Source organism: Lates calcarifer, linkage group LG10, assembly GCF_001640805.2.
Source record: "Lates calcarifer isolate ASB-BC8 linkage group LG10, TLL_Latcal_v3, whole genome shotgun sequence".
NCBI lineage: Eukaryota > Metazoa > Chordata > Actinopteri > Centropomidae > Lates > Lates calcarifer.
In genome coordinates, this window is record NC_066842.1 from 20,390,142 (window position 1) to 20,412,035 (window position 21,894).

At 39.8% G+C, this 21,894-nt stretch overlaps 1 protein-coding gene across 6 annotated transcripts in view; it reads right to left on the bottom strand.

The window, feature by feature from the left end:
* The window catches only part of si:dkey-246g23.2 (solute carrier family 66 member 2), a 120,019-nt gene that overhangs the window by 56,095 nt on the left and 42,030 nt on the right, over positions 1-21,894 (bottom strand). The window lies entirely within an intron of this gene.

Here is a 21,894-nt window from a genome sequence, read left to right on the forward strand (position 1 = left end):
ATGGTGACCAAAACTTTTGGTTCTGTGCTCCAGACTCGCAGCACAGATGACAGACACAACTGCTGAGAATATCAATGCTAGCCTGAGGTGTGTTGTTGATGAGTGGGGCTTGGGAGGTAAAGCTAGTGCATCTGCACACAACACAGCAAAATGACCTGACATGACAATATATTATTATTTTGGTTTGGCTGGAGGGCATGTCTTAACAATGACGTCTCGACTAATTAATTAATCGACTTAAATTGGGTTGATGAATCAACTTCAAAAAGTAATCAAAATGCCCATCCCCTAATATCAACATATCTTTTCAGCAATAATTTGTTTTAATCAGGGCTTGGATTTGGGGTAAAGATGAGAATTAGGAATAGGAAATGCATCAGTGCTCCTACAATTAATCAATGAATAGATGAGTTAACAGAAAATTTATCAATGACAATTCTGACATGAATTAAAATGCCATTTATAGCCTCTTTAATGAGGCCACATGCTTTTCCAAGCAGTTTACTTTTGTATAAAAGGCAGTGATCTTTCTAGCTTTTTCCACAACTTTCATCCACCTCTCATGGTCTTTATTGGCAGTCTGCTCAGTTCTGTGGAGATTTGGGACTACTTGAAAGCAGATAAGGCTAACAATTGGTCCTTAATTTAAAGTTTGTTTGTGACACTACTGTTTTCAAAGTCAAAAATATTCTTAAATGCTAAGATAATACAGGTACTGGAAGATAGTGGGAGCAGATGCAGTGTTGCGTCACTTATTTGTACAGGCACAAGAGGTAATTATGTCTACTTTTGAGGACACACGACCTGCAGTGGGCATCCAATGAGTGACAAGGGAAAATCAATATCTATTCCTGCCTACATTCTCTCTCTCTCTCTTTCAGAGAGAGAGGAGCTCTCTGTCTGAACAGGGCCTTATCCATTAATTCATCTCACACAATGTACATATATGGTCACAAAAAATATTCTGTAAGCACACACGCACACATACACACAACCCCACACACCCCTAACACAAGGGTGGGATGTCTCCCATTCCACTCCAGTGAACTGCATCTGCTGTTGTGTCCCGGGACAGACAGAGTGAGACATCTTGCAGCGACTGCAGCGTGGCATGTTTGTGGCAAACAGAGAACGTGATTAATGGCTTTATTAACGGGAGCCACAAACGACACATCGCCCACAGCTGACAACAGACGTGTGAGGTGGGAGAGGACAGCGACACAACACGACACATATACACACACACACATACTTCTCAGCTCTCTCACACACATATGACATGACAAATATTGACTCTTTGGCCATGACTTATGTCTGTCCTCACAAACTATGACAGTGATAGAAGCCAAAAAGCTGGAGACAGAGAGCCTGGCACACTTCAGCTCTTAATCACAAGTCCCTTTTCATTCCTGAAGCCCTGTTACTTCAACACAACATCAAACCCGAGTCACTGCCACCACTGGGTGGCTGGCAGAGAGAGACTGGAGAGCCAGGAGAGGCTTAGAAGCTGCCCTTTATCAGCAACATAACAGCCCTTTCATTTCCTTTTAAATGAGGCCAAGATGGTGAAGTATAAACATGCTGACAGCAGCAACAATGAGAGTAGTGGTATTTCAAAACTGCTGTCAACTTTTCAGTGTATAAAACCTCCCGCTGAGCCGCTTCTCATCTCTTGATTTTTAATTCAGTTTCCCCTCCGTCTCTCCCCCTCATCTGCAGCAGACACACACACACACAGACACTCTTGTCCTCTTACCAAGCAATCCAATCTATTTTCATACGTAAAGCCACACACCCACCTCTCTTCCTCTCATCCCTGCTCTTCCTCTCTCTCTATCCCACTTCATCTCTGTTATACAGCCTTGTGTGTTTACCTGCATAATCAAATTGCCCGGAAGAATATAACGAAGAGAGAAAGCTATGCATCATTCATGGACTCATCTCTTTTATTTGTCCTCCATCATGCCATGCATCATCCACAGCTTCCATTCCCTGACCAGCTCACTTCTTTCCCCTCTCTGTTTCAATTCTTTTTTTCACCAACTTCACAGACTAAAAAAAAGTGTCTGCACTTCACACACACACACACACACACACACACACACACACACGAACACACACCTCCTTTGTGGCTGCTGTCCTGTCACCCCAGGACAGCACAGGTGGCCTGGCCTTTTCCAAACAACATCCTCCTGTCTGGTGAGTGTCGAGGCCAGGACTGCACTTCAAAGACCCCAAGAGACTCCGGAGTGCCAGGAGGAGGCGAGGTGCTTTTTCTTCACACAGACTCTTTTGTTTACACAAAGCCCATCCGAGATCAAACAATTCAATTACTAAAACGGGAGAGGAAGCAGCTCAGAGGATGTCAAGTCTGTGTATGAAGTTGCTCAGGGACGATGTGAAGTTGCTCGGGCAGGATAAGTCAATCAATATGTGTATGTCTGTTCAGGTGGTTGTGACAGCCGCAGCAGTTCTATCTGGGATGCGGCATTGTTAAGACTTTCAGCGCTGTTAGACCTCAACAGCGGTCTCAACACAAGTTGCACAGAGGATGGAGAAGACAATTAGATATGGAAGGAGGGATGGAGAGATGGAGGGTGAGTGAGTCAGAGACAGAGGGAGAGAAGCCTTGAGTCAGTCAAGAAGATATATGGAGGTTAAACTCACTGTGCTTCCCATCTGGCCGTGCAGAGAGAGCACAGTACATAGGTGAGAGTAGAGACTCGGAGCCAGAGACGAGGATAGGTACTGACAGCTAGAGAGCTTCGAGATATGTTGACTCAGCACTATCTGTTTTGCGAGCAGAGTGACTCCGCTCTACCGAGTCTCCTCTGTGTATTTTAAGATGTGTGAAAGTTGCTGTTTGACATCTCTTGAAGGCTGTCTGTTCGAGGCTCGGCTCACTGGTCTCATCTGAGGATAGGTGCTGCATTTTGAAGAACATGCAGGATGTAATGGACTTTTCAGATTATTGTAATGGGTAAAAACCCTATGTTCTATTTTAGTTTGTCCACAGACAGCTGACAACACAAGTGACTGACTTTCTTCTTGATATCCTGACAAGACCACAAGAAATTGGTCAAAGGCCATTTCACAGCATCTGTGAGCTGAAACTGCAGACTGCCTCTGCTTTTCAAGTCCATGAACACAGCTCCACGGAGTATTGACAGCACAGACACACCAGTAAAATCTCCCTGACAAGCTTTAATATGGACATGACAGGTGCATTGCAATCATTTGGAAAGACAGAGAGTCACTGAGCCATTCTGAACTCTCACTGTTCAACAGATTGAACAGAGTGTTTCTGTAGCAGAAACATAACTTGGTTTACCAGCTCGACAGATCTGAGCGAAGACAGACAGGAGAGGGTCCACTGCTCTCTCTGTGTCTCCCTCTTTCTCTGTCAGCTCTCTGAATAATACAAAAGCCTCTAAAATAATGCCCAGTCATTAAGTTACACTGAGAATTTAACGCACACACACTCACACACACACAAGAACAAAGTGCCTTCCCAGTGGATTTACTCTCTAGAACTAGTTCATTTTTAACTTTGGGGCGGAGGAACTTCATTACACAACTGCCCTCTCTGGTAAAACATTTAGTTCATTTATTAAGACAAATATGAGTAACGCTGACTGAACATTTCAACTACTTATTCCTGTACTTCCTCAGAAACTTTGCACAGACCGTACTGATCACAGAATCTTCAAAATGTTCTGTTTTAGCAAATGGAGCAATCTGCACATTGACTTGTCAACACAAATCTTAATTAAGTAAACAAATAAATGGGAAAGAAATAATGATGACAAGAACGATCTCACTGTAATTCCAGAAATGGCCCAGAATGTTTTGCATCTACCACTCCTCCACATCTTTTCGCTCCATTTCACCCTCCCTCCTGCTAACCTGTGTCAATGTTTCCCAGTGGAGAGGAGTTTTCAGACAGGATGTTGTACAACATCAGGCTGGACCAACACCGGCCCTGTGTGGAGAACGGACAGCTCAGGTCCGGCCATGCATTACAGGGGTTATTTGTGGTAAAAGCGATTGCAATTTCTGCCCAATTCACATCTGCCTGACAGTAAACTTTTGAGTCATGTTCTCGGGAGCTTCGCCGACTGAGCTCACTCAGCAGCAGCTGTTTGTCTTCAATCACACAAAAAGGGAACGTCCACAAAAATGCTCTTAATTGGCCTCTGCAGCTCCCAAACAAAAGCTCAAAGTAAACATGTTCTCACTGAGAGTTGTCAAGGCACCGAAAAAAACACACAAACAAAGGTCTTCAACTAATTAATGACTCATTTACCAGAAAACAAAACAACAAAATAACTGAAAATGTGCACGACAGTGATAAGCAATGAAAAAGTGTAAGCTGTGACAATGCAGTTGAGGTCATTTTCACTAGGGAAACAGGATTACGATTATACCTTGCATCATTGTATATTTCAGGCTGACCCTTTTTGTGTATTTTGCTGAGAGGTGAAAGTTTCTGATCTCATCTTGATGACATACACACACTATTACACACAAATAGTGCACATATAAACACATGCACACACAGGTGCACAGTAATTGCTGTTACTTTTTAAGTGCTACCAGCTTCTGTGCGTGTGTGTTTGCACTGTGTATTTGAGATTGGATTTGTTTCTGTTATCTTTTCCACTTACATGTTTAATATAGTTTTGGATTTGTTGCTTCACTGCCCAATTTGTTTTAAGTACATCCTCGATTTTTATCTTTTACATGCAATAAATTAACAGAATAAATTAAGTTGTAACAGAGGGTAACATTGTTTCTATAGTCCTTGACGGCACTCTGCAGTGGTCACATCTGCCAAGACAAAAAAAAAAAAAAGCCTGTCTGCATCTTCTAATTCATATCTATTCACAGGGCGAACTGGTGCATTCATTTGCATAATATTTTGTGTATTACAAAAGCCATTCATGCAGAAACATCCAAGCAATACATTCAGAAGTCAGTAGTTTACAGTTGTTCTCTTGAATGCCTAATGGGGAGGCACTGTGTGTCTTTTATTACAGGTTCCTATTAGCAACTACAAAGAATGTGCTATAAGCTGCAGGGCTGAAAGTTAAGATGAATGGTGATATTAGGACAGTTAGCTCAGCACAATTACTGGGTATTTATGAGGTTGGGAGCAGCCCCTCACAAAAGACTCTTTCCAACCTTTTCAGAAACTGAAACAAAAATGAAATCCTAAAAAAAATAAATTAACATTAATTAACTTTTTGTAATGAAATATCCCTCTTTTCAAATGTTTTCATTTCATAATGTCATTTTTCAAGACAGTCATCACTAATCCCTGCCCACTTGGTGCCCCACCAATTACATTCCTGCTTCCTCTAAGATGGCTCCGTACCTGCTACAAAATTTAGCCACGTTAACTCAAGTGAACTGGATAAATACAGTGCACTCTAGTGGTCCTGTTTTTCACATTTTAGAATAGTGACCGCTTCAAAATTAACTTCGTTTACATATTTTATGTAGAGATACATTTCTACTATCTATTTTACTCAGGGTTTTTATGAGGACAGCTGGAGTTCAGATGGTAATCCAGTAGGAAATTCAGTGTCCTTGATAAAGACATTGAACCCTAAATTGTTCCTGATGTGTATACTGTATACGCAGGAAAAAACATGAAAATTCATAGTTTCTTTGATACTGGTAGTTCCATACATAACCTTTTATTAACTGAATTTTTAACAGCTAATTAGGAAATCTGTGAGAAATAAACAGATGGATTCATAAAATTAAGATTTAAGAGAGAGGGAGAGACAAATGTAATTTATTCATGTTCTGCGGCAAATAATATTTTGTCAGGAACACTTTTTCCTCAGAGTTTCTGCTGCAGTAGCAGTTCTCCAAGTGGGCAGCTCTGACCTTCCGAACCATGACTGTGTTTTTTCACCACCAATTGCTTCCTCACTGAGTGTATGTGTGCGTTCTCTCTAGCCTTTTGACCTGGACAAGGCTTAACTAATGAGCTCTATTGGCATTAACAACCCACAACAACAATTCTGTGACCGTCTCACCTCCATTATGTGCTAATGGATTCCACATTCGTACCCATTTCATAACAGTATAACTCTGGGTTACTGAAAAGCTCCTTATCAGTGTCAGAATATACTGTTCTCTCTTTCACTGACATGGACTGAACCTTTACATTATACATACATATCCTGAGTGATACTCCAGTTAATGGATACAGTGGATACAGACAAAAAAAGTCTATACATATATTTTTGTAAACATGCTAGTGAAGACTTTCAGCTTTGAGGCAGGAAGACTGAGACACTCCTGAGTTTGTTTGAGTGCATCCTGACAGAATACCATATATCGGTCAGTACAGTAGCTACATGACATCTCCACACCTTGCAACATTTGTTTAAGTTTCAGCTCCATTGACAATTCTGGCATGCTGTCAAACTCCCATATCCACCACTACCATCCACTCTACCTTTTAACATCCATTCGCGCTCTAGCGCCTCTGTCCACTTTCGTCCCTAAAAGCCACTGGCCGGCGCCTGCAGCTCTGAGATAAATGAGGGTGAATCAGTCAGCCTCTGGTATGCCACATTCCCAAAAAAAGACTCTTACCCATTCAAGTAAAGTGAAGTACAGTGTTTGCTATTGTGTTACAATTTCAGTGTATGTCCTTTCATGTGCACGTTGTGATTGTATGATCATTTCATGGTATTCTAATGTTTTGCCTACATTTGCATATCATGATATACACAGATCCACAGATCCATATACATACACACACACACACACACACACACACACACACATAACCATGCCTGCATGGTTAATGCAAGTCTAGTAGATATTGTTAATTGCCATGTATTGATATAGCAAGGTGCTAAATTTAAACTGAATATGGTATTTTGATATTGGAAAAGCAGTCTTAATATTAATAACACAATAATGATTTCAACTATATTGCCATGATCTAGGCTTATGTAAATGTCATCACAATTGATTGTTATAGTCTCCTACATTCCACTAAGGGTCTTCATAGGTCCCTTGGAATCAATAACCCAAGCCCAAAGTGCATGATTTAAACCTATAATATGCAAATTCTGGAAATCAAGTCTGACTTGAAGGCACCGCCCCTGACTTTGGTCCTCTTTGATTAGTTAGAAGGGCGAGACTTGCTCAAAAACTTTAGAAGGGAATATCTCACAACTGCCAGACTGTTTAGTGAGTCTGGGTCACATACCTATCACAAAAAGTTGAGTCTGAAACAGTGGCAGTACATGTGTCTTTTTCCCTGCACCTCATACTTCACACTCGCCATTTCACCTCAAAACACACATTTTTCACCTGTAATTATTAGAATGCACCCAGTCCTAGGACTGTCATCAGTTCTCAGCTGCTTGAAGACTTCTACTCTCTGTGTCTTTTAACACTGAGTTCTCTCTTGCTATCCTGCTTATAAGTCTTAACATTCTCTCTCTCACCCTTCCAGTCAAAGCACCTCCTACTTTTCTACCCCACCCTCTTCTTCTGCATCAATGCAGCACTGTAAATTCCATTAAGCAGAGAAAATCAGAGATAAAAAAGCTTCATAGGCATTGTCCTTCATTTGTCCTGATAGCAGCTGCATAAGCCTCTATATCTTCCTTTGCATGCCAGCTAAATCTGTAAATGTCTCAAATCTTTTCAAGATCACACAAGATGGGGTATGTCTTTAGGTGGTTTGGCCTTAAGAAAACTTCAGTGTTCTCTCTTTGAAGTCCACTGCTTGTTTAGGATTTGCTGTCTGCAGCAAAATGAAAGTTTGACGTTGTTTCAAAGAAAGTACGGTTTCTCTGTTTCATGTGTTTTTCAAAGGTTATCCAATGTGATGAGTGAGCAGATATGTTTTCTTATTATGGGTGTTAGTTGATGAGCTGTTGTCTTTTCCATCTATTTTTTATTAATCATTTTGTTCTCAGAAATTTTAAAACAGATTGATCTGACTCTCACTTTCAGTAGCAGTAGAATGACGGCTGAAGCAACATCAGGAGATTCAAATGAGGCAAAACAACCCTGGCCTCACTTTTATTTTTTCTTTGGCAGACTAGTGCTTTCAACCACTGCTGGCAGCTCATGCTGTCAGACTACACCGAGCTGGGTTTGTGAATGCTTGTTTGATAGCAGAACATCAGGACACAGAGTTGACACTGAGCTGACAGTGAGCAGGAAAGTCTGTCTTTTTAGACTGTTCTCACGACCATAAATGTAACTACATACAATGAAGTATGTAAGAATGCCATATGATCAGTGACATGTTCTCTATTGTTCTGGCTCTACTCTAGCATAGTGGATTAGAAATTAAACAATGAGCATGAATTTTAGCTTCAGTGCTGTTTGATGTTCACATACTGGGTTTACATTGAGCCGCACTCATGAGAGTGTTTTATACAGTCTTGCAATTTTAGTACAGTGCAGCAGGACAATGAGATTCTTGGCTGTATGCCAAGGGGGGTTTCATGTACTGGTACTTATTGAGATGCATTTATATGTCATAAATAAAAATGTTTAGCCATGCCTGCTTTTTGTTACTGTCCATGTTATGCTGTGTGGCAGCATGAATCATGGCGCACATGTGGGAGGGGTGACACTAATTAGGTAAATGCTGATGCATACAACCTCTCTGTCAGAAATGGCAAATTGTGAAGTAACTCATTATTCCAGCAGTTCTACTTGAGTCATTGGGCACTATGCAGTACTTCCATATTCTTTTCCTGAACTTGCCTTGTTCCAACTCAGCAGCTTCAGCAACTTTCTAATATCTGCATGATGTAAATTATTTGCTATAGCACAGAATAATATTTTTGCAGGTTTCTGTTGATTACAAATTTTTATTTGAGTTGATGTCAGGTACATATTTAAATTATTGTCTAGACTGCTCCTATATTTATTGAGAAAAAAATCTAAGTATAAGAAAACTGGTGAATGCAAAGAGCTTTCTTCAGACATTTGAATGTACCACTAAAGAACAAATCTGTATGAATTGTCCCTCCATGAAGCCAGTTGTTACAAAGTAACAATACATTTGCCTGACTACCTTTCATGGCTACTCTGATTATAGCAGACATAAAAGGCTTCTGAAAGGCTGAAGTGCTAGTGAAGTGGACCATGGAGCTGTGTGTCTCATGGATGATAACTGGGCTGGAGGGGGTTGGTGGGGGGCAGTGCTGAGTTGCAGTGACCTTGGCACTGAGGATGAAGGAATGAAGGATGGAATTGAGGATGTGAGGCATCACCGAAGCACTCCACCCTTCCTCACACATGCTGGGAGAGCATGACAGAGACAGAGGAGGGGGAGATCAAATTAGCCACACTCCTGCTTTCTCGTTCTCTTGCTCTCTCTTGACTCTCTCTTTCTTACTCATACACTCTCTCAGACATAGGCAGACACACAAACACATGTCAGAGCTGTGGGCGTACAATGTGTATAATTCAGTACTTAATGATGTACATACAGTAAAGATAAAGATACATAGGTAAAGGTTTCTTTCTTTGTCTTTCTGTCTGTTTCCTTTCAATTAAACACACACACTCACAAATCAAAGTTAAGCTTGGCTGTGTGTGAAGGTGAACTGCTCTGATAATAATCAGCTGTTGACCAGATGGAAGAGTGGGGAGGTCCAGATAAGGACACAGCAACAACGGGGGGCAAAAGGCTCAAAAAACTATTTATTAGGGTCTATCAGGGCAGACACATTATCAATGGGAGTCTCTCTTCCTATAGAGATAAGCAGGTGTAAATCAAAGATAATGTGACTGGAAGTCAGGAGGGGCAGCAAGACTTATCAGATGCAGAATCACATTGTATGTGTCAAAAGCTTTCCTGATCAAACAATGTGACCTTCATGGCAGATGTGATAGTTTGAGATGTGGCATGCCAGTGACACATATTTTCTAAGGTGTGAATATGTAAACAACAACAACATTAATTTTCAATTTAGACTTCAACAACTGAATACAGCCTTGGTACCAGAAATGCACATCTGATATGCACAACTTAACTGCGGTTTATTAGATGCATTTTAAAGCAATGATTGCCCAAGGCTTGTGTAAATGACATTATGTAACAATTGGGCACATTAGGGCACATACTGACATTTCCTAATGTTATGGATATAAAATAACACACTCTTGCGTACATAATTGGAAGTGTTCATAAATCATATTAGTCCTTTCAATCACATCATTCAGACTCCTGAACCATCCCACAGTGTAACATGTACCATGCAGGCTAATCTGGATTAGTCTGTTCACAAACACAATGTGACATGTTTAGATGAGAAAGCCCAGAACTTCCATAGAAACAGAGTGAAATATGTGAGACAATATAAGATTCAACAGCTAGAAGAGCAGAAAAGATTAACAAAAGCTTTATGTAAATGTTTATAAATTACACATTAAAAAACATGAGGTGGCACATTCGCTTGCAAATTTAGGAACTTGATACAATGTGGTTAATGCTGTAAATCTTTAAGCAGCCCTGCTTAGTCACAGTGCTGGGAATGGGCTCTGAGATTAAATGTATCACAGGGAAAAGAGTGACTGTGTGAAGTACAAGTGCATGTTATCATATGTGCAGTAAACAAACATTTACCCTGGATTCAATGAATCTGAACGATTATCTGAAAAATAATAACATGTGAAGGAATAGTCGTACTAAGTAACTGACAGTGTGATCCATCCAGTGCCTAATATTAGTATTTTACTGTTAAGAGCAATTTTTAAAAAACTGTACAGCGCACAGAATAACCAATTTTCTATAACTTACACATGACTGCCACTGACTTTACATGCACACAGAAATGGCAGCTTAATTTTCTGCTTGGGCAATGCACATGGAAATGCAGAAGATGATACAATAGCTGAAATTGGTTAGTGATCATAGGAACCATATGAAATATTTTTTTGCTGCAGCAAACAGATGATATCTGAATCTACTGTGGTCTAGTCTCTATCAGGATTTCACACACACACACACACACACACACACACACACACAAAGGAGAGGAGAACAAAGGAAAGTAGCCAATTGTGTAGTGACGAAGGTCAATGGACATTCTATCTAAATAATGACTTTTAATGAGCCGCTGCTGTGCTAATTACTGAGGACTCAGACTGGGTGATGAGGTAATTGTACCCTCAGGAAGAAGATGAAGAAGTGTTTGTGGCTGTGCACGTGTGTGTGTGTGTGTGTGTGAGCGATTCTGTTCTACTATATTTGTGGGGTCCAAAAACTGTGAGGGCCCAGTACTTGTGGGTTCCAACAGCTTCGTGGGGACAGATTTTTTTGAGGGTTAAGACTTGGTTTTAGGGTTAAGGTTAGAATTAGGTTATGGTAGGGGTTAGGCTTAGGCATTCAGCCGTGATGGTCCAGTTTAGGGTAAGGGCCTATGGAATGCATTACGTCAATGATCCGTCCCCACAAAGACAGGTGTACAAGGATGACTCTAAGATACTCTAAGATAATGTTTCATTGCTTCTCATTGGGACTGTTTATACATTTACCTTCTTATGCACCTATAATACTGAGTAAATGACAATGCAAGGTGCAAGATGGCGTGACATTTGTGGCAAGCAGCAGAGAATAATAGAAACAACAAAACATACAAAATTGAAATATTGCAGTATTACTATTCTAAATTATAAGTCTGTCACACTGTTAGTGTTATCAATGAGTCACTGAAGAGCTACCACCATTTTCTATTTGTGTCAGCTGCCATTGTAGTGTTATACATACATTATTTATTTTTTAATCTCTGAAAGGAAGGTAAATTCTTAACAAGTGAGCTTTTAATTACTGTATGAGCAGCCAGAGGTACAAGTGACTGCCTATCAGACTGTTGATAATACAACACGTACTGTTTATTCCTCTAGCTAGACAAATGTAGATCCTGCATTCTTAGAAGCACTAAATCAAAGATTGAAGTACAATTGTTTTTTTCTTGATAAAAGCTGGCGAGCCTTTGTATTGATACATTTATCCCTGCTTTTATGTGAAAAGATCATAAAAATATTTCAAAGGATGAACAGCAGGAGAAACCAGCTTTGTGAATCTTGGCTGCTCTGGCAGTACAGCCCTTTCCTATCATCAACTATGTAAAGACAATGCATTTTATTAAGACTGTTGGACAATGTTAGCAAAAGAGACACGTGCCACGCTGTCACATTGAAATGTCAGGAACTGGGCCTGACTGGACTTATTCATAAACATATTTTAAGTCACTTCAAAATCTGTATGAATGTTTTTTCACAAATGAGATGCTTTTCTCCTTTTGTAGTTGACTGTTTTTCAGTGCTTGTTTTAAAAAAAATGATGCAGATGGAAGAGTATCAGCAAGCATGTTGTTGCTGTGAGGTTGCATCAGCGTCCACTTGCTTGCTTCAACAGTTTAGACAGAAGAGCAATACAGAGAGATTTACAAAGTTGGGTAGAGAAAAAGGGACTTAAATAGGAAAAAAAGAGATGGATGAAGTCTGAGAATGGCAGACAAAGGGAGGGTGGAGCAGACAGAGAGAGAAATGACTGCTTTTCAGAGAGAGAGACTGAGAAATGTTTTGCATCTTGCAGTATTCTTGCAATGTTCTTCCCTGTGAGATTAGTTTATTGTTCAATGTGCCTACTGCTCCACTATGTTTATTACATTCTGGAGACAGGGCATGTTTTACACCAATAATTTTTTTTACAAGGCATTCAGTAAATAGACTCATCTGTGAGGCCATGGCAACCTTGGCTATTCAGAGAGGCCTTTTGGTTTGCAGTTTATTTAAAGGCTATATTTACTGTATTACTCCCAACTCAAATAAATCTGTGCACAGAACTGAGTTATTCCTCTATCCTGATATCTGCAAAGAATTCACTGTGTGAGAGATTGATCATATTAGGACACACAGTAAAACAGAATGACAAACTTTCATTTATTTTGCTTCTAACATGAGCTCCACTGAAGCATAGCAGGCTATCAAGTGAAATATAGTGCCCTGTCTTAAATGACTCAGTCAGGATGAATGGAACAACAGTGACAATTAAAAGTTGTTGTCCACTTAAGTTTGAACTTGTCTTCATATGCTTGCAGATGCAGGGGGATGATGAGTTTACATGGACTCGTAGTTGTTGCAAACTATAGGTGTACTGATTATATGTCATTCCACAGCTGCTGTCTTGATCGAATTGTTATTCTGATAATTATTTCAGCTGCTTGTTGGATGTCCTGCTTTGGTGTAACTACAGTATTTGATCTGCAGAAACGGCAAGAGCACCAGCTGAGGAAGAGTTACAAAATTGCTCACTCCAAACATCTGGCAACAAAGACACACTGTCAGCGAACAACAGACAAACTGTAATCATCTTGTGGCCTGTCTTTTTTCTGATATCCTAGTTTTTCTAGTGACGCAGGTATTTTTCTTGCCAGTTTTGGATGTTTGCCATGGTCTGACTTTACAGGTGTGTGTGTGTGTGCATATGTGTGTGTGTGTGTGTGTGTGTGTGTGTGTGTGTGTGTGTTTGGGTTTGAGGCCAGTCCTGCAGGCACTGATGTTCTCAGGAAGCTCAGCGTGACATGTTGGAGGCGAGTCAGAGGAGTCTGCGCGAGTCTAGTGGCTCATGGATGGCACAGTGCCCAGGGCACAGCATCACCTCTCCAATTAGGACAGTGGGAAAGCAGGCACCCTGCTACATCCTCTACCACACACACAGCTGTAAGTTCCTGTTCTTCTACAAAATGGATCATCCCCAAAAGTTTAGAGTTTGAAAACTTTCTATGAGAGGATGTGTGTTTCTTGTTTTTCTTTCATGGCACGTGTGAGAAGTGCATCTCAAATTCTTGAGTGACTCATGAACTCTGTGACGGTAGAAGCATTAACTGACACAAGCAGATCTGATCATGTTACTAACTTCTCCATCAGCTTAGACAATGTATATTTGGCCAATTATCCACTGAAATAAGGTTGTTTTACCAGTGGTATAGTAAGCAGTTTTACTGAGGCTATTTCCTTCAGGGCATGGGTATTATACTTCTGTCTGTGTGTGAGAGACAGAGTGTGAGACAGGCAGTTTTCTCTTAATGAGCGAGCCAGAGGGTTTTTCAAGTTTGACTCTATCACATTCCCTCTGATGGGGTCTGATCAGGGCACAACACACTGAGCAACGAAGCCGTGGGGGAGTGAAGGAGGAACAGTTGAGGCTGTGCTCATTTTAGTTCGGCTCAATGAGGGAATAATGAGTTTAAACCTCACAGGGATCTGTGTTTATCATGCTGCCTTCTTGACACTGTGGAGTCAAGGACTGATGTGTATCAACCCTCCAAGAATCGCGTGGATAATTTTGCTTACCCTACATGCAGTTTTTTTGTTATTCCTCTGTGATATCAGCTTGTCCATAATCAGCAGTTTTGTCAGTAGCTACTTCATGTATTTAAGTATTTGTCATCATTTGTCTTTGTGGTGTGATTCCCTATGGTTTGAACCGCTGACCTGACAAAAACTGCAAACCTCTAGAGCTAACACATCTTTGTTGCTTTCCTTACTATAGGTAAGCAGGGGATTATGAGAGAACGAGACAAAGCTGTTTAGATGATGAAAAATAATTTTCCAAAAATGTAAGAAACAGTGGAAGAGGGGAGGTAAAAATGAAGGTGGATAGTGAAAAGACAATAGATTAATTAAAAAGACTACATGAGAATGAGACAGTAAACCAGCAAACTTAAGTGTGTGCAGGATCTTTTCTTTCACCTGCAGGATGGTGCCACATACTACTGCCCCACAGGGACACCACAACACAATTAAAATGTATTCATTAGAGAAGGTACACTTTGGGAATTTGCATTTTATGTGGTTCTTGGTGTGTGGCTTTAATAACTGTGGCAGCCAGGCCACAATGCGGCTGATTAGGCTGCAGTTTGCTTACACAGTGTACCAGCTGCTAGGGAAAAAAACAAATTGGCCCATCGACTGTGAAGAGAAAAGGAGAGAAAAGAAATAGTGATGTTGTTTTACCCTCCACATGCAAGAAACCTGCTGACAAAGCAGATCAAACAATGTTAATAATATAATAATAATATTAAAATATATAATATAGAGGTGATTTTGTTACTGAAAAGCAACAAGTCTTGGACAAAAAAATACCTAAATGCTGATGATTAAACAGCCTATATATCTGACACATTGGCTGTAGACAACATAATCTCACACACCTTATTTTGTATACGCTCCATGATCCAAATACTGCAGGTCATGATTCAAAAATATACTGCAAAGTTTATAAGCTTAACTCATTGATATGATGCAGTTCATGTTCATTTGGGAGGATGCCCCCCTTCAGTCCACTAGAAAGAAAATATCTGACTGCTAGATTTGTTGCAACTAAAGAAGAGGTTCAAGCACTGACAGCAGCTTGCAGAGAGCACAAAAACCATAAAGTCATAAAGTTAGTCACAGAATTAACATTAATTAGTGACAGCTGATATGATGTACCAACCCACACTCACAGCAGTTTGTGAAACAGTCACGACCATGGACAAGAATTTTCACATTTTTTGTGAGTAAAATATTGACTTCTTGTGACTACAACAGTATTTATGGTTATGTTATAAGGTTAGTGAAAGATAGTGACTCTACACACACACTGTATTTATTTAAATTTAACCAAAACCATTATCTTTCACAAACCTCAACCAATATGCTTTTGTTGCCTACACCTAACCACAGACAGTACTGTGGATGCGAATACAATAGCAGCATTACAATCTTTGGTGTCTTGATGTACAGCCATTTGTCGGTGAAAGCAACGCTCAGCAACAGCTAAAAGTGAGAGGCTGCTAGCTGAAAGTTTTCTACAGGGCTAATGATTACTAGATGATACTGAGCGATATTCAGTTTACTGTAAGCTGTGCAAGGCAAGGAGAAGCAGCTAAGTGTCACATTTAAGATGCTGGAACCATTGGATATTTGGTATATTTGCTTAAAAATGACTTTATTTTATGACCAAAATAGTAGCCAATTATTTTCCTGTTGATCAACTTATCTATTAGTCAACTAATTGTTTCAGCTCTAGATTAAGCAATACTGAAAATAAACAGTACTACAGGTCATGTTTGCACATTTCAATGTTATTTTTATTGACCTGAAATACTACATTTAGTTTCTTCAGGCTGTAGTCATTGTCACAATATGTATATATAATAGTAGCATTATTTACACATACTGTGATTAGTGATAAATATATAGCAAAATTTATCATGATGATATTTTTTTACCAAATTAAACCCACAGTTCTGCTATACTGAATGAGCTAAGGCTGGTCTTTCATTGACTTAACAGTCACTCAGGAGGTATCAACTTCATGTTCAGACACAACTGAAACACACACACATACACACACCTGTTGGGTTATATGGCTAAGATGGATGGTGATAGATGATGTCTGTTTGTCAGGTCTTCTCTCTTGTGCTGGTCTAATGAGGTGACGTACTGTCCTGACTGACACAACCAGTTCAACAGGGTCAAAGACAAGTTCATGAATGACTAACCCACATCCATAAATAACCACAAGGTATCAGGACAGACCCTCAGAGAGAGGCTGAGAAATTTGCTCAACATTGAATTTTCCATTTGAGAGGAAAGCCTGAGTTTCCATTCTGTTTGACGTGACCTTTTCTGGACCAGGTGGGTCAATTAAGAACAAATCAGATTCACACTTACCGTGAAATGCCTGATAAAAAGGTATCTTCATTAAATCATGCACTAACACTAGAACATTAAATTGACTGATTAGGAGATCTGGGGTGAATGGTTTCTCAAGTTCATTGGACCAAAGGACCCCAGTGAATTTTGCAGATTTTAACCTTATAACCTACAGTCATATTCTTCAAAATATACCGTTATTTCATACATTTATGACTGATCTCCACCTACCTCCGAAGCAGCCCTTCAGTATAATGCAGTGCTTCATAGAGGTCCCTGGACACCCACACATTTTATCCGATTAGGTTAGAATGAGGTAATTAATAACATTAACAATGGCTCAGTTCTATTCAAGTGTCTCAGTGAGTGAGTATGACAGTGAGCCAGCGCACACAATACCATGACCCTGAAACTGAGGCAGCTAAATGGAATTCAGCTATCGTTCATGTTATTATTTACATCTGTGCTTTTCAAAATGTCTTCTGTGAAAATGTATGCATTATATAATGTATAACAAACACACACATACACACACTTTGTCACAGGAAAATAATTCAATTCAGGACATGAGGATGACAGAAAGTATGTGAGAGCTGCATGGTCACCTTAGCCATCACAAAGAAGGGACAGTCACTCCACCACCTTCATGTGTTAATACCTCCCAGCATGCCACATAATGGAAATGTCTGCAAATGTGTTACACTTAAAAATCATATCAGGCAGAGACAATGACTGGAAAACAACCTCCTCAATCCAAAAGGTAATTACAAAACTTATCTTTGGTTTAGGAAAAAGCTCCTGTGTGAGCTTCTGTGAAAATTTACAAGCAAAAAAAATATCTCTACAAATACTCCCTCTGAGGCATGTTATTTTATTTTTAGTTTTAAATATTCTGCCCAAGTAATCCAATATGCTTGACTGCTAATAAAGCACCTCTCACCTGCCTGACTTTATTTGACTTGCTAATTAAACTTAACTGTTATCACAGGGGTTTAATTAAACACACTTGACGCTGAAAGTAAGCAGCACACTTTTCTGTGTGTTATAGGATATGTAAATTCCATTGGTTGGGTTGCACAATATCTGTCTTTGTGTCCGTGTGTCTGTGTGTGTATGTGTGCTCGTGTTTGTTACGTTACACCTGATTCATCCCGCTCCAGCATTGCCTGAGTGTTGCAGATAAGGCTGAGTGGCAGAGTCACCATACTCTGCACTGCACCATTCAGTGATTACGTTACTGTGACAGCATACTGGGTCAAAGTCAGAAACAAATGCAATGCGCATATATGGTTTGCAAGTGTTAAAGACTCACTATCCCTGCCTATGAGATGCAACCAAACACACAGAGAAGGCAACAAAGTAAGTCTAGAGTTTTTCTTCAAATTCTGTCAAAATTCACATGTAAACCTTGGGGAAATGCATATGTTAACCATAAAATAGGCACAGTGACTCAGAATCACAACTCACTAATTTTGTACACAGGTGTAATGTGGGCACTAGTGTACTTGGAAACAACTTGAGGAATAAGAAGTTAGACCCCACAGCCTCCAGGCGATGTGCAGCCAGTGGAGCCTCTATTTTCTAAATAGGCCTTTGTAAGATCATCAGTTTATTATTATTATTATTATTATTATTATTATTATTACTAAATGCTTTAATTGTATTGAGAGGTCAGCAGATTAAACCACTATCTGATGAGTGGGCCATATTGAATTATGGATGGTTTCCTGATAAAAACAAAAGTGGCCTGAGAAAGAACAGCCAAGATGAAAAGGAAGAGAACAGATAGATAGATACAGAGTATCAGGGAGAACAGGTCAGAAAAAAAAGAGAAATATTACTGGCACAGGAAGTGGATATAGAAAGTTTCAGGAAAAATGGACAGATGAGAATTTCTTTGTGGAAAACAACTCAAACCAATGTGCTTATTATGCCAGAAAATGTGCTATGTTTTTGAACAGTGCAATTTGTAACAGCGTATTAAAACTATACATGCTAGCATTAGTGAGAAATTCCCACCTTGCAGCAAACTGAGAAGGAATATGAAACTCAGGAACTTGATGTTTCAATTAAAGGGCCATAAAAACTTATCAGAGTCGACTGCTGCATGATTTACAGAGACAACGTGTTTGTTGTCCTCTGCCAAAATTACATACGCTGACTTCAGGAATGAAGAGGCCATTTTAAAACTAATAAAGGGGCTGCAAATGTTGGACAAACTGTTTGAATAGACTGGTAAATACAATGGACAGCAGCTGAGTGTGAATCTGTCAGCTGTTGTGTTTCACCTTGGCTGTGGATAAAACGTTAGTGATGCTGCACAACTATGCACCTGGGCCTGGTTCCCCAAAGACGGCTCTTTGGCGACAAACCTTTTGTGCTCGCTGCCAACGCAAAGCCAAACCAGAGGAAGGGACATTTTAAATGCACTTGAGAACTTTTTTATTTTTTAAGAGAACAACCTCAGCCGGTCAGATTTTACATCTGTGTGCACTGACCGACCCTAATACGTGTGGGAAAGTGATGGGTCTTATCAGGCTGCTGTGGAAGAGGGAGGATATCCCAATTATTCACCAAGAAGCTCTCCTGGCAAACCTAAAGAACATGGATCTTAAGAAAGTAATGCAGCTGCTTGTAGAGATTATCAACTTCATCCTCGCCAGAACACTGAATTATCGCCAATTCTGGGAACTGATACAAGAATGTGAGACAAAATACAGAGACTTGTTCATGCATAATGAGGTGAGCTGGTTATGCTGCAGCAGACTGCCGGAGAGGTTTTTGAGTCTCCTGACTCTAATCCATGAATTCTTTTCAAGAATATGGGAGAGAGCGGAGCTGGACTGAACTGTCATCAAATGAGATCCTCAAAACTGAACTTGTAGAAGGTATACAGTTTTTAAGTTTACACTGACATTTCAGAAACACTGGAATGTATTTTTAATTAATATTTTTAATAATTGCTTTATTCGGCATGTGCCTCATTCAAATGTTACTCAAGCATGTCTATGTCAGTTTATCAAGGTCCTCCTGATGATTGAGATTTGTCAGTATGACCTAATGTAAAAATTCACTGAGTTAGATATTAAAAAATTAAAATATGTGAGTAAAGTAAAAAGGTTAAATATTCAGATCTCCTTTACCATCAAGTTATACTTGAGAAAAAAGAGCACTGAAGCCCCAGTAGTAGTTATTTGTCTATTGATAAATCACTAAAACAGTATACGCCAAATCAAATAAGTTGGTTTCCATCTCTAAGACAGCCTGAACGACCCAAGTTAGTTACCTCTGCTCAGTGCACAGCAGCTATGGTGTGACTTTATGAGGCAATAAATCGCTGGAAAATAGCACATTTGCTCATTTGCTCATTTGTTCTTGCCTGTGTAAATAAGAGTAGAGTGAAAGCTCATTTTGCAACATTACAGACAATGAATTAGCCAGTGACTGAACCCACACTCTTTAAATAATTCCTATCACGTTTACAGTGTTTGGTCTGTGTAGCCTCTACTGAAGAGGTTATCTAGAGCAAATTGAAATTGCTTTCACCACTTGAGAGCTTACGGTTTTAAGGATGACCGCAGGGTCAACACCAGCAATCAAGAGTCCCATCTCTTCCTCGGTTTATGGTCTGGTAAGCTCTCACTGGCTCCCACAAACAGCAAGTTAAATAGCAATTGTGGCTTTGTGCTTGGTGACTCACAAAGTGGGGTTGTAGATGAGAGCTGAGAACATTGGTGAGTTAAATGTGAAACTGTGCTGTAAAACTGTATGTACAGGTTACAAATAAAATATTTAGAGCTAAGATCAAAGGTGTTACAGTAGTTAGAATGTGCTTTACCTGGTCCAACCAGAAGAGGAGGATGTTGTTCTACTTTTTATTACATGTAAAATGAACTTCTAGTTGATCCAATTCCAGTCCTGAACATTTAATTTTTGAAACTTAAATAATTCACATTAACAGCATAACATATGTAAGCAATTTGTCTCTGCTCTGCATTTCACCAGCCCCTATGTTTCATGTTTTCACTTGTTCAAAGTTACTCCCGACTTTCACTGCACCAAGCCTGACACTGTAGCCTGAGGTCACATTTGCCTTTGAACATATTCTCTCCTCTCACCTCCCATCAGCCTCCCAATCCCTGTATCATAAGGCCAGGACTGTTAATGTGGCACCCTGGGGCAGCCACTGGAAGTCAGTGCAAAGTCATAACTCTGAGTCAGCTCAGTGTAGAGACCATCACAAAGACTCGGCGGCCAAAACACTGGGCTCCAAACTTTCACTTTTAGCACATCCTTCAGGGAGAAATTAATACATTTGTTTTATTTCGAAAATATTTTCACAGTTAGATATATAGATATTTAAGGGGTTTTACCTCTATTGATGTTTATGTGAAGAATAACATTGTAATGGGCTCTGTACAATGCTGACACAGATCAAAAACTGCCTCTGTTTTTGCTGATCTTTCATTCTGTAGTTAATAATACTCAACAATAATAATAAGGTGGCATAAAGAAAAGCTCAAGTAGAGCATACCAGTACATACACATACACACAGGTCCCTTTGGGGACATTATATTGACTTGCATTCATTTCCTAGTGATTAACCCTAACCATAACTACTACTTGCCTAACTCTTACCCCAGTCTTAACCACCAACACAAAAATCAGCCTTTTCCCAATTAAGAAGTTTATGTCACCAATTGGACAGGGTGTCCCAAGTTAACAGTTCTTCAATTAATTAATGACTTAATTTGCCCCCAAAAGTAGCCTATGACAGACAGACACACACACAAACCAATTCGCCTGGTCCATACCTGCTCAGACTCATTAATGACAATGAAGGTGACCTGATTTGAAAATTCAATTCCTGATCTAATTATGTTGATTCTCACTCAGCCTCCTCTTAAATGAAAAGGCATCCCACTGCATTTGCTGTGTGTTCATGTTGGTTGCTGAGAAAAGTACTGTGTCTCACTGTGGTCTAAGGGGTTATTCAACTTAAATATCTCCAAATACAAAGAATTCTTACTATGTATGTGTACTTAAAGTTACAGTCTGACAGGTGAATGTCACACTGACAATTTAGTCCAAACCTGGGAGTGGTAATATGGACAATTTTCCATAGTAACAAAGAACTATGGAAAATTAAGTGGACAAAGAAACAGTAACTGAGTCCTCCT